Raw genomic sequence first — 18,268 nt, forward strand, 5'->3', positions numbered from 1 at the left:
CATTGAGAAGTTATAAGTTTGGGGTTCACAAAACTTGTGATTTATTTTTTAGAATGGCCAAAAGGGCTAAGGCAATTGCATTTATCCATTTGAGGAAATATTACCCTGTGTAGAGATGAGCAGCAGATAATAAAGACACAAACAGAAGAGACACAACCGTCTACACCCTGAGGCGCTCCACTGTTTAGGAATCACCCTGTGTTCTGCTATCTAGAAGTCCTTGGTTCCTGCTATCTGGGGCTCTTGTTAAAGCTTTTTCTGTAAGCATGTGACAAAAAATATCAACTACTGTGATGAGTGCAACTTGCAACCTGCCTCCTCCCCTGCCTAGAGAGGTTAGGTAGCAAAACTCAAAGTTGTGACCTTCCAGTCACATGGTTGATACTGTTGCCAATCAGTTCCCATCCTGTGGATACCAAGGAGCTCACCAAAAGTGCCTTTATTAGAAAAAAAAAATCAGATGAATTCTAAGGTATCTTGGAAATCTGTTAAATACTCTCACTACTGGGTAGATTTTAAGGGCTGTAGGTGCTCTGTGTCAGGAAGAGGTGACAAAAATCTATCATCTAGACTGAGAAACAAAAATATTTAAAGAGGCCTAATTGCTATTACTTAACAGCCCTAAATTTCTAACATACTGGACAACCTCTCAGTGACAAAATATCTCCATATTTTTAAAAGGATATAGAAATATAGACCTTGTTTTATGAAATTTCCAAATATTTAAATTTTAGTGTAAAAATAAAAAAGCTAGAACTACAGACGGTAATTAGTAGGCTGCAAGTTTCTGACTTCTGATTACTGGTAGAGGTAGTAGTTCTGGCTTTCGGGAACTGGGGAATGGCCAGGAGTAAAGACTGACACTGAGCAATGACTTGCCTTTAAAGTAATAGATTGCATAAAAAATACCTAGATCCTGCAGCATCCATCACTCGATACATTGAAAGACATAGCTTTCTGTGGGCACCCCTCAAACATCCCACTTCTGTAGGCAATATCGACAGCTGCCTACAGACATCAGCTGCTTGGCATCCGCACGATTTCCCAAGTGTATGGAAGGCTCGGGTGGGAGAAAGTAAAACATTTTGACATCAGGCTGAGCGTCTCAGTTTTCTAATATAGTATGCATGCCATGCCCCCCTGGGAATCAATGCTCATGAATTCATTAAGTTCTGGAGACCGTAATATTTGCCAGAATACAAAAAAACAATCGCCTGAACATAAATTGCAACGTAGAAAAACTTTTGTAATTTAATTTTCCAGTGAATATAAAGAGGATATACGTGACTGTAGCTTCAATGCACTAATAATCAGATGCAAATGAGGTAGGAACATATTCATACTCAAGAGGGTGGGAGTAAGCAATTCAATGTCTGGAAAAAAAGAACACGGCTGTCCATTCTGTATCACTGGCAAATGCAATACAGGAAATGGAACCAAGTGCCTTGGCTATTAATTATTGATTTATTATTGGACTGAGGATTTAATAGCTGGTTAATTTAATAGTAGGAGACTCTGTATGTGTGTGTGTAAGTGTGTGTGTGTGTGTGTGTGTGTGTGTTGAAGAGACAGCCAACCACCTTCCCAGGCAGCTGAGCAATCTAGCCTCAGTGGGCTTAGCTTACTCAGCCTGTATTAACGTGGGTAGCTCAGTTGACTCATTTGTATTAAGGAATCATTTGATCCATCAGACAAGTTTTTCTGAGCATTTCAGATGAGTAAATACATATATTTGTATTTTGGTTCTATGTAGTATAGTCTCTTTCTTCTTTTAAAGACTACCTTTGGGTTTGTCCCCAAGAGGGCACCACACTAAAGGGTCCTTTGGGAAACAATGCTAGTCAAGTCTCATACAACTCCAGAGCCTTTACAAGACACTAAGGGCTTCCCTCCAAGGTTATGGAAAAAGCAACAACTACTAGGGAGAGGAGAACCTCTGATCAGTGGAGCTGCTGGCAAGTTGTTTAGGAAGCCTCTTGGGGTATAACTTCCCCAAGTCATTGGCTCTGTACTATTTGTGGTAAGTAAACACTTATTTACATTTTCCCATGGTACCAGGAAAAGTCACACAACTGCACTTTATGATGCACAAACAAATCGAGGCAGGGTTAGTGGGGAAGGAGGGAGAGAGAGAGAAGGAGAAAGAGCTCTGAACTCCACAGCTGCTGATTTTAAGCCCACTGACCTGGGCACTATGAGGGAAATCCAGTCTCTACTGGAATATCTGGACTTTAAAAAATTGTATTTGATCACTCGCTGTCATTAGAATAATCTAAACTTTCAGCTTTATTGTCCATAGTTACTCCTGAGACTGATCTTCTTTGCAGGCAGTGAGGGTATGTAGAACCATTTGGTTGGTGTGAGGGTGGTCTCCTTCCTACTATGGCATTTGAAGAATATGGTGAATGCTGCAGAATTTTACAGGACATAGGGACTATTGCCATAGAAAGGGTATAGGCTGTTTCTTGCACTTCTAACTGATTCATTCCTCCACACACTTATTCTAGATGAACCAAGTGCTTTCTGTGCAGAGAAACAGCTCATCTAGGTTAACATAACATAAAAGGACCCTACCCAAAGGATAGACACATAATAAGCCAATAAGCTGCAGTCTGACCTGGCTTGAGTTATTGCTTCTGCTTTTATTAACTTCTGTGTATCCTTATATAGATTGCTTCTGATCTCTGAAGTCTAAGTTTTTGAGACTTATGGTTGTAGTGAGAATCGAATGAGAAACGTTTGTAAGCTACTTAGTATACGACCAGCTACCTAGTAAGCAATCCATCAACATTGAATGCTGATGCTGAATATATTTTCTTTTTCAGAGGCATCTGTATTTTCCAAGTGGCCTGCATCACAGGTTAGTTAACTGTTTCATGAACTTGTGGATATTGGGCATTATTGGGAGATCTTGGTGTTTTTAGGACCCATTGGAGCATCTAATTATTTCTTCCATGTACCCCAGTCACTTGACCATACAAGAAGTCAAGCCAACTCCAGGGCAATATTTGTCTAGGAAATGGGCCACAAATGGCCACTTTAGTTTATGTTAAGCAACGCAAGAAAGTGTCTATGCACTAACAGAGACCTAGGCTGGGAGGTTCCAGAAAGCATTCAAGGGCTTCATGTCATGGGAGCTTCCTTCTCCACCTCCTGGACTTTGCTAGGCATAAGCAGTTCTACTTTTCAGCTTTGGTTTTTGCCTGACATTTGAAAGATGAGCTATTAACGATACTAAATTAATAACAGTTATAGAGTATATTTGAGAAGATCATAAAAAAATCAGTAATGTCATCATGTCAAGCAAAGTTTCTGATGGTTTTTTTAAATTATGCATGTCTTTTATTTTTCCCAACATTGATCCAGAGCTTTCAGAGGGACATTAATCTACCTGACCACATCAGAATCCTTAATTATTCACGTCCAGCAATATATCTAATTCTACAGAAATTCCCCATGGACTTGCCATTGTTGAAGCAGAATTTGGCAGCTCAGCTCTGCTCTCTCCGTTGATCCCAGCACAACCCCCCAACCCCCTCAAGAGATTCAGTGCAGTTGCCACCACATTTACTCTATTTTGACACCCAGACATCCAGGCTCGTAATTCAGTGAAGGAAGATTCCTCCCTGGGTGACAAGTGAGTAGATTTGTAGGTGATACTTGTTCATAGAGCTGAGAGAGAGAGAGAGAGAGAGAGAGAGAGAGAGAGAGAGAGAGACAGAGAGAGAGACAGAGAGACAGAGAGAGAGAGACAGAGAGAGAGACAGAGAGAGACAGAGAGAGACAGAGAGAGACAGAGAGAGACAGAGAGAGAAAATGACAATGACAATGATGATGATGATGATGATGATGGAAGTGTAGTGAACTTGGGAGTATGAAACTTCATCTTTAGGTAGAGTCCTATCATTGGGTGACCTTGGAGTGAATTTTACCTAAGATTGTGTTTCTAAAGTAGACCTGACAAGTACTTCTATAAGCTGTATGTTCCAGATGGCCAATTAAAGCTTCATAGAACCCATGTTAGAATAGCTGAGCTAGGGAAGTACAACACTACAATAAAATGCTAACATTGTTAATGAAGGTTATGATCCCAGAGGCTGACTATTTGGTGATTGTTGAAGCCTTTCTGGGCGAGCAGCCGCAAAAATCTCCCATGTTCTCAAAAGGGCTGAGGATAACAGTGCTTTATTTCATAGAGTGTTACCATGGAGAAACCTGTTTTAGGTAGCTTGAATAAAACCTTCACTGGGGTAACTCTTAGGTGTTCTTAAGTGGGTAAAGAGGGAACCTGGGGCAGCCTGGTCCAAGATAACAGTGTAAGTGATCCTAAATGCCCCCTTTGATCCTCCCTACCTGAAGAGGGAGAGAAAAAAATGTCTGTTTTTTATGTGCTTTAGGGTTGCGTGTATATGTGTGTGTGTGTGTGTGTGTGTGGTGTGTGAGGTGTGTGTGTGTGTCCCTCTCTGCCTTGCTTCTTCCTGTAACTTCCCTTTCATTTCCCTACTCAATTTATTACTTTTCCTCCATCCTTTTCTCCACCCTGTGCATATCCAACAGATGAGCAGTGGACTTTGATAGTATCACTTGAGGAATAGGCAACCCTGCTCTTTGGGGAACCAAACTTGGTTAGAAAGGACTCCTCTGTGGCCACCAGGGTCAAGGAACAGGAATCTCCATGTCAGCAACCCTGGCTCATAAAAGCTTATGCTTGGTGTTACTGTTTGCCTAAATATACAAAGGTTCCTAGTACAAAGTACTTCTGAGGTCTGAGAATTGACAGTTATCTGTGTAAATAAATTAAGCTTGTATCCTACAACAGAAGGAAAAAGACTCATAAGCATATCCTTGGTGGGCAGGAACTTGACACTACGTGAGGAAGAACCCTTTGTTCTTCTTAGAATGAGTACTTGACTTTCAACTATAAAGACAGAAGGAGGATGCTTGTTGGTAGTAAGGAGTCCTGTGGGGAAGCACTCAAATGCTCTGATTCTAGCTCGGGGCCCAACAACTCACTTCCAATTGCTCACACACACTCCATCTATTTTTGTAAGTAGATAAGTGCATGCGTGAAAGACTTGCTTGAATGGGGGATTGTAACAGTGCAAATGTAAGTATTGAAAAGTTATGATAATGGATGGGCCAGAAAATATTGCATCACTAAATAGCACCTGCTGAATTTGGAGTGTACAATGATCAAGCTACCCCACATTTGCAATGATGCATACTAACCTATGCTGATAGGAATAGCTCAAAAAGCAAGAGATGAAATTGCAAATTCACCTGGGAAGCTTCAAAATTCTGACATGTGTATGTGACCATTAGTGATTTTGATTTGATGACTCTGATGTGTGGTCTGGAGATTGGACATTTGAAGATGTTTCTAAGTGATTCTAAACTCCGGAGCATCTGTTTAGGAGGCAATAAAATCAAACTGTAGTGGGAACTAGATGTGAACTGGGGATTCTATGGTAAGATGAATTGCCTGTGGAAAGCCTACTTTCTCTGGAATATTGAATGCCTGGAATTTTACGTTTATTCTAGAATGAGAGATGAGACAAACCCTGACTCTGTATGCCTAGCTATAGCTTCCTATCTTATTCCCTGAGATCAGTCATGTCCTTACAGACTGCTGTGTTCAACTCACATGATTAAAGCCCTGTCAAACACATGATAGGCTGTGAGCAAGAAAGCAAGCATGAGCAAGTCTTTGGGCATAGACATTTCCATGTGTGCTACATCATTTAATGCACTCAGGAATCCTGAAGAATCAAATCTAATAGTTATAAGGATACTGAGATTCAAAGGGCTTGACCTCTTGACAAAACTATTGCTACTAGAACCCTTTGGGCAGAATTCAAATCAGGCTATGATGACAATGCCTGTGCTATTCAGGTCTGATACACCCTTCTGCAACACATTGGTCCTCACCTGTGACATGACAGACCTGGGCCTTATGTGATTCTGTTGTTTACCTTATCCCACAAAATGATCTCTACAGTTAGTCTGAACCCCCCATGAGTTATCTCCAAGCCATAGATATGCTCCTTGACATTGGGGAAGCTCTCAGTCTGCTAGACTAACTTGATAGCATTTGACAGCCTATCTGGCTGGCATTCTCAAGCCCAGAGCAGCTAGCTGTTGGTTCTGCAAGCTGTTGGTCTCTGTGAAATTGGTCCTAGAACTAGCCATTACACAGAGAGTAAGACCCTTTCCAGCCTGGTAGCCTCACCCTAAGGAGGAAAGTTGGAAGGACTAACCCTTCTCTAGCAGAGTGTGGCTCTCAGCAAGTACAATTGTAAAGATGTAGAAGCAGAGAAGGCTTTCTAAGCAGAGTTTTTAGGCCGATTGTAATGGTTTTGTGAATGCTTGGCCCAGGGAGTGGTACTATTAAGAGGTATGGCCTTGATGGAGTCGATGTGCCAGGGTAGGCATTGACTTTAATACCCTCAACCTAGCTTCCTGGAACCTAGTCTTCTAGCTGCCTTCAGATGAAGATGTAGAACTCTCAGTTCCTCCTGCACCATGCCTGCCTGTAAGCTGCCACACTCCTGCCTTGATGATACCAGACTGAACTTCTGGACCTGTAACCAAGCACCAATTAAATGTCCTTATAAGAGTTGCCTTGGTCATGGTGTCTGTTCACAGCAATAAAACCCTAAGACAGTGGTCTTTTAAGAAGAACCAGGTGCCAATGGGATAACTAAGAGGCTGTATTTCTGTCCCATCTCACAAATCATCCACAGACAGGCAGTCTTCTGCAACATAATTCCTAGTAGTCCCATAAGGCCAAGGGCAGCTCAGAAGTTGGGATTTTCTAGTTCAGATGCTATCTTTTCAGAGGGATTCCCTGAAGCCAGAGTAAGGTTTGGCACCCAGTTCTGGCTGCTTTGCTGCCCAATTGGAAATAACCTGCTAATTAGTTCTAATTACTATGTTGGTATATGATTTCCTCATTGGAGTCTAAGAGGAGTGCACCTGGGCCTTTGTCACATCCATTGGTATCTCTACAGCCTACTGTAATGTATGGCTTCCAGTATAAGCTCAGTAAGTCTATGAAGAGAGGAAGAATAAAAACAATGAATGAATTAATGAATATTGTTATATCTTTAGGAACTGAGATAAGCAGCAGGAGTTACAGTAACGGGTATAGAAGTCATTTCTGATGTCTCAAATGACTTTGTAAAAATTGCCACAGGGGAAAACTACTTTGAACAAATTTCTGATAGACGTTCCTTTCTCCCAGGAACTTGAGAGTCAAGACTCCTAGTGTCTGCTGTAGGACTTTGTGTGTGCTGACAGGTATTTTCCTGACCTCAGAAGGTCAGATTGAGGCCTCTGATACTTCCTGACATGCTCTGCTTTGTCTCTGTCTCTGTCTCTGTCTCTGTCTCTCTGTCTCTGTCTCTGTCTCTGTCTCTGTCTCTGTCTGTCTCTCTGTCTCTGTCTCTGTCTCTGTCTCTGTCTGTCTCTCTGTCTCTGTCTGTCTCTCTGTCTCTGTCTCTGTCTGTCTCTCTCTCTGTCTCTCTCTGCCTCTCTCTCTCTCTCTATGTTTCTGTGTGTCTGTCCATCTATAAGTCATATTTTCACATTGAGTGTCATTCCTTAGGATCTATCTACTCTGTTAAGACCAAGTATTTCAATAGGAAATAGGGCTCACCAACTAGGCTCTACTGACTGGCCCCAGGGATTTGTGTGTCTCTGCTTCTTCACACTAACATTCTCAACATGTACTACCATGGCCAGCTTTTTATATGGATGTAGAGAATTGAACTCAGGCCTTCAGCCTTTCTTCAGCTTTACATTCCAAGTTGTCTTATAACTGATCTATCACCCTGATCTCTTCCTGAAATTCTGAGCCCAGATACTGCTTGTTTTCCTTATCCCATGGCCTACTGTGATGTTATAAAGACAACATGGGACTTGGAGATAGATGGACTCTGTGGGACTACCTGCTAGCAGCCAGATGAGCTTGAAGTGGTTAGTAAACCTCCCCAGCTTCCTTTACCTCATCTGTACAGTAAGACTCCATCCTGGTAATTACCAGGAGAAAATCAGTGGAGCTTTCGGTGACATAGAAAAGTGGGTGTGCCTGCAGCAAGCTCAGTGCACATAACACTATCAACAAACACTTCTTGGAATTGCTTCATCAGTTACATCAGGCACAGGGTCGCTTTCTTCTAGGTAGAAGCAGTTGTTTATAAGGGATGGCAAATTGAGAGTAGACTGGGGAAGATTGCTGTCTATGGCCTGTTGGCTATAGCCACCACAACCAGCCAGGGATGGTCCAGCCAAGATTGAATCTAGGAGAGAGTACCGCTACATCATAAACGTGCCACCTTTCTCTTCTCCATATCCTGGTATATTGCTTTTTACAAATTTGCCAGGAACACTCTGTCTCAGCAGCTCTGCCAGGTCTCTGGTTCCTAATAAGGGTTGTAACCCCCCATCATTTACTACAAAGGGAGCCACACCCATGTGGTGATAGTTCAAGTACCACTGTGATCTATGAACAGTTGCCTGTGACTTGCCAGGGAAGAAGTCATCCAGTTAGGAATAAATGACACCATGGTTGTTCACTCGTGGCCATCAATGCTGAACTCAGTTACAATGCACTAAGCAAAGACCACCAGGCCAGGAAAGGGGCTATCTATCTTTGATGGTTAGTTTTGATTTTCAGCTTGGTTGGATTAATGAATACATTGAGGCATTAGTGAAACACACCTTTGGGTGTATCTGAGGGTGTTTCCAGAGAGAATTAACAGAGGGTATAAGACCTGCCATGAATGTGGGCTGTGCCATCCCATGAATGGAGGTCCTAAACTGAATTTAAATAAAAAGGGAAAGAAATCTGATCACCATTATTCATCTCTTTCTGCTTCTTGGGTTCCCTAGATGAATGACCTGCTGTACTTTCCCATTGTCACAGACCAAACCATTCCTGCCCTTATGTCTTCTGGACCCTGATGGACTAAATTGCCTCAAACTAGAAGCCAAAATAAAACCTTCATCCCTTAAGTTGCTTTTTCATGTATTTGTTCAGTATAATAGGAAAATAATTAATATCCCTCCTGTCTAATCTTACCTTTCCTAATGTCTACATCTCCACCCCACTCTGCATCTCCCTTTCTATTATATGCTCTGGCTTCAAATGCTCTGCCCTTTGTGCAAAACATGGCTGGCTTCTCACAGAATGCATCCTCTTCTCTCTGGAATATAGCAGGACTACATTTCCCAGTGACTCTTGTAGTTGGGTGTGTGGCTATGTGATGGAAGCCAAGGTCTAGTCATATAGCCATAGGCTTGAGTGGATATGTGGCTATAGACCTGGCTGGGAGACTTCTATGTGTAACCTACCAGGCTTCATCCTCTTTTTGGCTTGAATGTGATACCCAGGAGTGCCTCAGAGCCATGGGTGGAAGAAAGCAGAACCTTACTACTAATTGGATTTGGTATGTGTGAGAGAAATAAACCTGTGTCTTATTCATGCATGAAGTTTGGGAGTTTGCATATTGAAAACATTTATAGGACTATGTTGGGAATTCCATGGGGGACTTTTTGACATTGCACTCTTTCTTCCATAAAATAATATTAAATGCTATTATTTCTGTGTTTCAGTTGATATTTAAAAATGACTAAAATTTGAGTTTAGACTATGTTTATCTTTTAATCATTCCCCCTTGGTCCTGCATAGTGTGTCTTCTGGGTCTCCCAGCTCAAGCCACCGGTCAACTATTAATACTTTTGTTTGGTTGGTTCAAGGTTTTACTTCACTGTCCAGACATGCTCAGAACTCATGACAATCTTTTTGCTCTAGTCTCCTTATTGTTGAGTTTGTAGATATTAACTACCATGTTTGCTCTGACTACAAATACTCCAACTCATATACATGTACTACCATTTCTATTTAAAGATGATAGAAAGATCATGGTTCCGATAGAACAACAGTTTCTCTGCTCCTTGCTCATTGTCATGAAGGTCATTGGTTCACATGGAACACTCTTGACTTCTCTAAGCCATGACTAGCTAATGCTAACAGTGCCCTGCCATAACACATTTACCTACATTTCGCAGCACTCTGAATCTCTTTGCATGAGATCTGTCGATGGCCTGGGAAAGCCATGTAGTTAATGTCAGGAAAAAGTCAAAATTCTGTCAGGCAATGAAGCTAGATGACATATTCAACAGTGTCCAGCCTGTATGTTTGAGCTCCATTGCCTACTGTGGTCATGGCCCTTTAATGGGCTCTTTTGACCTTAGTACTCTTCCTGACTCAGATCTTTTTTATCCATATGTTACTGAGGATATTACACAAGAAGACTCATCTCTTCTCTTCAGCCTCAGGATCTTGTTCTTCTAGAATATCCATGCTGCTCTCCATATCACCCATCCCAGGCTTTACCCACCAGTCCTTTCTAATATTCTATAGTTTCTCATGGCTGCCATGTCTCACTGAGTTAGTGCAGCCTGAAATAGCATCATCTCTTGCTTCAGGTACCTTGATTCCCTTCTTCCTTTGGGAGGGGTTCATACTTCTGCTCCTTGGGGAGCCCACTTCAATGGTCCTGGTGGGGCATGGGCAGAGCCTGTGAACACCTTGATTGTAGGTATTCAGGAGGGTACAATGCCAGCTCAGGAGAATAGTAATGACAGTTCTTTGCATCTGAATATGACTTTATAGTTTAACAGCTCTATTATGTTTTCTTATTATGGCCCTTTGGTTCGCACAAGACATGTCACATGCTGTTGTGATTTCCCTCCTCTGCAGAGTGAGGGTGATGAATTCAGGAGTGGTGAATAACTTGATAAGTACCTAGAGGCTTGTAGCCAGCATGGTGTACCCACTCTAGATGCTTTCTTCCACCCTTACAGAGCAGAGAGCTTCCACTGCACATGCAGGCAGTTCCACTGAGTCTGCTGCACAGGACTCTGCAAAACTGCTGTTACTGCCCTCACACTGCAGATTATCATCTGGTCAAAGATAGTCAGGAAGTGACAAAATTAAGATGGAAACTCACAGTTGAGGTCCTGTGGGGGAAAGAATTTAGTGAAACCCTGCTTGTCATTTCACCAAAGTTATGCCTACTGCTTGCCTGCTCGCCTGCTTGCTTGCTTGCTTGCCTGCTTGCTTGCTTCCTTCCTTTCTCTGACTTTTTATTGGTTCTTTGTGATTTTCACATCATGCACCTGAATCTCACTCATCTTCCCCTCCCCTTCCACCTGACCTCCACCCTTCTAACCATACCACCACCAGCAGAGAAAAAACTCTCATATTGGAAACTATAGTGCATCACTGTGTTCCATAGTATAGCCTTTTGTCCAAACTTCTTTGCTTGCAAATGTTCATTGCTATGATTCCTTGGTCTGGTATGAGGCCTCTGGCTTCTACTATACTATCAATACTGGAATTTCACTGGGACCTCTCTCAGAGATCCTGTTGATGCCCTGTGTCTTGGAGATCCTGTAATTTTAGATCTGTAGGCCTGACCCCTTCATGCACTCCAGCAGTTCATCAAGGGGTAGATGATGGAGTGGAATAACTCAAAGCCCTAGGTCTGGGCCTGAGAGGTATCTAAGCTGGTAAGTCAGCCAACTCTCCTGCACCAACACTACTGGGGTGAGCTCTCCTGCTTCCCCAAGGGGCCCATCCAATGCCATAGCTAGCAAGAGGCAGAGCTAGTTCTCCCACTCTCATGCCCTCAGGACCAGCTCATCCTCACCCATGCCATCAGGTCAGCTCTACTGTGCTCCCAGGTGACATACAGGGCCCACTCTCTGGATTGCTGCTATCAGTGAGAGACAGGGACAGTTCTCCCACTCTCATGACCCCAGAACCAGCTCTTCTACCTGCTATAGGTGGCAAGGGATAAGGGAATAGAGGAGCCTGTTTTAGTAATAGCTACACACACACACACACACACACACACACACACACACACACACACACACGTATGTGCATATGCACATGCAAGCACACACATGTACACACACAAACACTGGCACCTGCACACCCCATAACCTTGTTCAGTCCTCTAGCTGGTTTTGTAACAGGAGAGATCCAAAGGTCTTTTTTGTTTGTTTGCTTGCTTGCTTGCTTTTAAGTAGACATCTTTATTTAGAACTTAAGCAAATAATTCAGTATCACAAAGACCATATTAAACTTCAGGAAGGACCTTGGTTATTTGGAGTGTGCATTTTTCATAGTCACTACATGTGGATGAAACCTAGAGAGTGGAGAGGACCCCAGCCTCTCTCTCCAGTGTATCACAAGCTTTGAATCACTTGGAGGAGGCCTGGGTACCACAGACACATAGCATCAAAGTTCAGAAAGCTTAAGGTTCAGTACAGGGTAGCACTTTCTTTGAGGTTTTTGTTTGCTTGTTTGTTTTAAGATTTATTTATTTTATGTATATGAGAACCAGAAGAGGGCATCAATTCCATTATAGATGATTGTGAGCCACCATGAGGTTGCTGGGAATTGAACTCAGGACCTCTGGAAGAGCAGTTAATTCTCTTAACTGCTGAGCCAAGCATTTAAGTTCCAGCCCCATGGTTCTTATAGATGCAAGAAAGACATGACCAACACAGACTCAACTGCAGAATGGCTAGAAAACTGCCTCTACTGCCCTAGGATGGAGTCCCAGCCAGGAACTCCTTGTAAACATTGCCCTGTTTGGCACTGCTCTCCAGGTGAACTACTTTTCCTCCATAAGCATAGACTAAGTGTTCAATGTTTTTCATCTGCCTTCTTTTCCAATACACTATGTTTTATTGGGTTATATATACATTGATTCCCTTGGCCCAGATTACAATCATACCTAAGACTGAAGTTATTTTCACTAGAGTCAGTTTTGCAAAAACATATGTTATCTGTGAGACTCTCAGTAACTGGCTCCAATCCTACCCCAGTAGGGTTTGATGCTTACAAATTATTTGAGTATCAAAATGTTCTATAGGACAGGGCCCGGATTCAACCATAGAGACTATCTTCTCCATCATCTCCAAAAACACAAGCGTTGTGGAATATTCAATGACTACTATCTCACCTATTAGGTCCCTTCCTACCTGTTACTTCCTATAGGAATATTTTCCTGTGAAGCCATCCTCAGCAGTGGAGCCCTGTGACACTTGAACTTCATAAGGTCCTGGAAAATATTTTGGCTGAGCCGTGAGACTTTAAGCTGAAGAATCTTGTCTGCCTTATTCAACATTGTAATCTGGGTATCTGGTATGGTGCCTGGTAAACAGTAAGGCATGTTTGAGGAATGATGAGATACATAAACCAATGCCTAGGCTTTCCCCCCCAGACCCCTTCTAACAACCAGTTATAGCTGAGGAAAGTGGCTGCACTGGTTGCTTTTCTCAACTCTGTGACAGAGTACCCGACTGAAGCAACTTTAGAGAGGAAGTGTTTTATTAGGGTTTCCAATTTAAAAACCTTTCATTACCCTGGAGAAGAAACAGTAGCTAAAGTGGTTCAGTGGCCATAGAGCATGCAGTAGTCTGCTGTTCTATCTCTGCAGATCAAGAAAGACAGGAGTGCTGAGGAGGGGGCAGACTCAGCTCTATGCCAATGGCCCCAGTTTTCCCAGTTAGGCCCCATATCCAAAAGCCCCCAGCACTAGATGGGGAACAAATTGTTCAAAAACACAAGCCTGTGGGAGACATTTTATATTCAAACCTTAAAGGTGACCTTGTATTAGAAGCAACAATATTCTCCAGCTGACCCTCTAGCTCACTCAACCTGATCAAGCTTCAACCATTGTCTACCTCACAAAGAATGTTAGGAGATTAAAATGTGCACTGCCTATAAAATGGGAAAGTAGAGGGCATTATCTGTGTCACATTAAAGTTCTCTCATAGTGTTTCTTTCAACCCACTCCTTGAGATCAGTGAGTGTTGAATACCAATTAGCTTTTGTTGAGAATTTGTAATGGGGCAGACACTGTGCTAACTGCCTTATGTGCATATTCCCTCTGCATATTCACTGACTGTGGGAGGTAGGTATTATGATGATATTTTCCAATCTTACAGATGAAGCATCTGGAGCTTAGAGAGGTCAAATAGCTTGTCCAAGTTTAAATAGATGAAAGTCATAAAATTTGGATTTCAGTCCAGTCCCTGTAGTCTCAGAGGCTCTGAGACCCTGCAGGAGTGAAGCAGGTTTACCCTTCTGCCATCTCTGACTCGAACTTATATTAAGAGAGCTTCCCCTGTTCAGAGGCACTGCAACCCAGATTGCCTTCTAAGTACCTTCCCTGGATCTACTCTGTTCAAAGCAAGATTTATTGATGGAGCTAATCAATTAAGCAATCGTTGTTTATTGAGCTACTTTTGGATTATTCAATATTTATCGAGCAGTTTCATGTAGCCAGCACTTTTGCAATGAGCCATGGCAGATATAAGGCAAGGATGAGATCTGGTCCTCATCTTCAGGGAGCTTAAAATCTAGTGGCAGATTGGAGAGGGAAGAAGTTGACAATATTAAAACACCTAAGAAGTAAGGACTTGAATCTTACATCGATTAGTACCAACAACCTATTATATTGGAAGACAGAAAGGGGACAGAGTTTCTTTACCACTCGATAGAGATTAAGATTTATAAAGATGGTAGGACTCAAATATAATTTCCAAGACAATTGGGGGAGGGCAGGGAGGCTGGGAAAGGTTGTAAAGAAAGTGTTCCAGAAGAGAAAGAATAGAAAAGACAAAAACATAGAAAGGGCAGGAGTTCTCAGAAGCCAGTGCACTCATCCAGCTAGAACAGTGGGAATCTCCTATTTATGAAAAATATTCCAATGCAAAAATCCAGGCCTGCTCCCCAGCTACTACTATCATGCCTAACACAGAGAAATAATTTATTGTGTGATTGTTGATCTGAGCTTATGTGAAAGCAAATGAGGTAGTTTGTGGCATACAAAGGTGTTTGTATCTAGGAGAATGTAACATCCATACACACTTAAGGCCTGGGTATGGAGACCTTGAAATCAACTTCCCTGGTCTCTTGCTTGTGTCCAAGGTGGAGGGAGGCAGAGGCAGCATAATTATTCAACAATGTAAAGTCTCAGGAGTATAAGATGAATCTGTTCTAAAGATCAGTATGTAATGTGGTGCTTATGCCTAAACTGTAACTGTACTTAAAATTATATTGGAATAAATGGTAGATTAGGTGAGTGCTATCTATCTATCTATCTATCTATCTATCTATCTATCTATCTATCTATCTATCTACCTACCTACCTATCTAATCTCCAGATACATGTACACACACACACACACACACACACACACACTCACACATACAGACACATGCATGCATGCACATGCATGTTCACACACACATTTATCAACTCAAATAAAAAACCCAGTGTTCTAAGTGCTACTGATACCACAATAAACAAAATTAATAATCAATTTTGTTTCTATCAATATGATAAAGTAAGTAAGGTAAGACTGCCAATTCTTACAACATTCTTGAAAGTCCTGGAATTTATCGTATTTTAAACACATGCATGAAGAAAATGAAATTAGTTCCTAGAAATAGAAACTGAATGGGGAGTCTGGAGATGTAAACCATGAAGCCAAGACTATCTTTGGTAGCTTTTGACAAGCTGCCCTGCCTTGGGCCCTCTAGCTCCACAGTTCAACAGGAATAAGTGGAGCAGGCCAGATCTAAACAGAGTTTCATGGGAGTTGAATTTGAGGCCTCCACACAATGTTACTCAGGCCATAAAAGTGAAATTAGATACAATGTTCTACAAGATTTCATCATTTTACTCTCTGATCTGCAGAAAGTCTTCCTTCATAGGTAGACAACAGTGGTGTTTGGGTTTTCTGGGGATTAGAATGGGCTCTTGATGACTATCTAGTAACTTGCCTTCAAAGCTTGGTTAGTATCATTCTTTGGTATGTACACATTCAGGGATATAAGTAGAGATTTCCTTGGGTAATATCCTAGAAAGAAGCTTTTCATCATACACTTGTAGAAGTCTTTCTAGGGATACTGATGTTAAGTACAACACAGGCTCTTGTGAGCAGTCTTGTGCCTTGGAATTTGTTCAAAGGATACTACTTTTGGAAACTAACCCTGGAAACTCCCTCCGATGTCCATAAGAAGTATCCTTTTCAGTCCTAGGGATTGAACTACCAATGGAAAACTAACATTATGGCTGTGTGGTTGAATAAGAATGGTGCCCCTCCTTCTGGTCGGTGTTAGCTCCGGGCCACCTTGGGCAGACAGTCCCACATTCCCCAGAGGACTCAGAAAAGACAAGGAGGGGCACTTCATACTCATCAAAGGTAAAATCTTCCAAGATGAACTCTCAATTCTGAATATCTATGCTCCAAATGCAAGGGCAACCACATTCATTATAGAAACTTAAAGCTCAAAGCACACATTGCACCTCACTTAATAATAGTGGAAGACATTAACACCCTACTCTCATCAATGGACAGATCCTGGAAAAAGAAACTAAACAGAGACACAGTGAAACTAACAGAAGTTATGAAAGAAATGGATTTAACAGATATCTACAGAATATTTTAACTTAAACAAAAGGATATACCTTCTTCTCAGCACCTCATTATACCTTCTCCAAAATTGACCACATTTTTGGTCACAAAACAGGCCTCAACATATATAAAAATATTGAAAATATCCCATGCATCCTATCAGATCACCANGGACTAAGGCTGATCTTCAATAACAACATAAATAATAGAAAGCCAACAATGAAGTGGAAGCTGAACCACACTCTACTCAATGATAACTTGGTCAAGGACGAAATAAAGAAAGAAATTAAAGATGTTTTAGAGTTTAATGAAAATGAAGCCACAACATACCCAAACTTATGGGGCACAATGAAAGCCATCATAAGAGGACAATTCATAGCTCTGAGTGCCACCAAAAAGAAACTAGAGAGAGCACAAACTAGCAGCTTGACAGCACACCTAAAAGCTCTAGAACAAAAGGAAGCAAATTCACCAAATAGGAGTAGACATCAGGAAATAATCAAACTTAGGGTTGAAATCAACCAAGTAGAAACAAAAAGAACTATGTAAAGAATCAACCAAACCAGGAGCTGGTTTTCTGAGAAAATTAACTAGATAGATAAGCCAGACTAACTAGAGGGCACAGGGACACTATCCTAATTAACAACATCAGAAATGAAAAGGGAGACATAACAACAGAACTGGAGGAAATCCAAAGCATCATCAGATCCTACAACAAAAGGCTATAATCAACCAAATTGGAAAACTTGGATGAAATGGATAATTTTCTAGACAAATGCCAGGTATCAAAGTTAAATCAGGATAAGATTAATGATCTAAACAGCCCCATATTTCCTAAAGAAATAGAAGTAGTCGTTAATAGTCTCCCACCTAAAAAAAAAAAAAAAAGCTCAGTACTAGATGGGTTTAGTGCAGAGTTCTGTCAGACCTTCAAATAAGACCTAATTCCAATTCTCCTCAAACTATTTCACAAAATAGAAACAGAATTACCCAATTAATTCTATGAAGGTCTACCCAATTAATTCTATGAAGCCACAATTACTCTGGTACCTAAACCACACAAAGACCCAAAAAAGAAAAAGAACTTCAGACTAATTTCCGTTATGAATATCGATGCAAAATACTCAACAAATTCTTGCAAACTGAATCCACGAACACATCAAAATGATCATCCATCATGATCAAGTAGGCTTCATCCCAGGGATGCAGGGACGATTTAATCTACCAAAATCTATCAACGTAATCTACTATACAAACAAACCAAAGACAAAAAGCACATGATCATCTCCTTAGATGTTGAGAAATCATTTGACAAAATCCAGCACCCATTCATGATAAAAGTCTTGGAAAGATCAGGAATTCAAGGCCCATACCTAAACATAATAAAAACAATATACAGCTAACCAGTAGCCAGCATCAAACTAAATAGAGAGAAACATGAAGCTATCCCACTAAAATCAGGGACTAGACAAGGCTGCCCACTTTCTCCCTACCCATTCAACATTGAAGTCTAAGCCAGAGCAATTGGACAACAAAGGAGATCAAAGATATACAAATTGGAAAGGAAGAAGTCAAAATGTCAGTATTTGCAGATGATATGATAGTATATATAAGTGACCCTAAAAATTCCACCAGAGAATTCCTAAACCTGATAAACAGCTTCAGTGAAGCGGCTGGATATAAAATTAACTCAAACAAATCAGTGGCCTTTCTCTACACAAAGGATAAACAGGCTGAGAAAGAAATTAGGGAAACAACA

The sequence above is a fragment of the Mus caroli genome, chromosome 14 (genome assembly GCF_900094665.2).
Source record: "Mus caroli chromosome 14, CAROLI_EIJ_v1.1, whole genome shotgun sequence".
In the NCBI taxonomy this organism is placed as follows: Eukaryota; Metazoa; Chordata; class Mammalia; order Rodentia; family Muridae; genus Mus; species Mus caroli.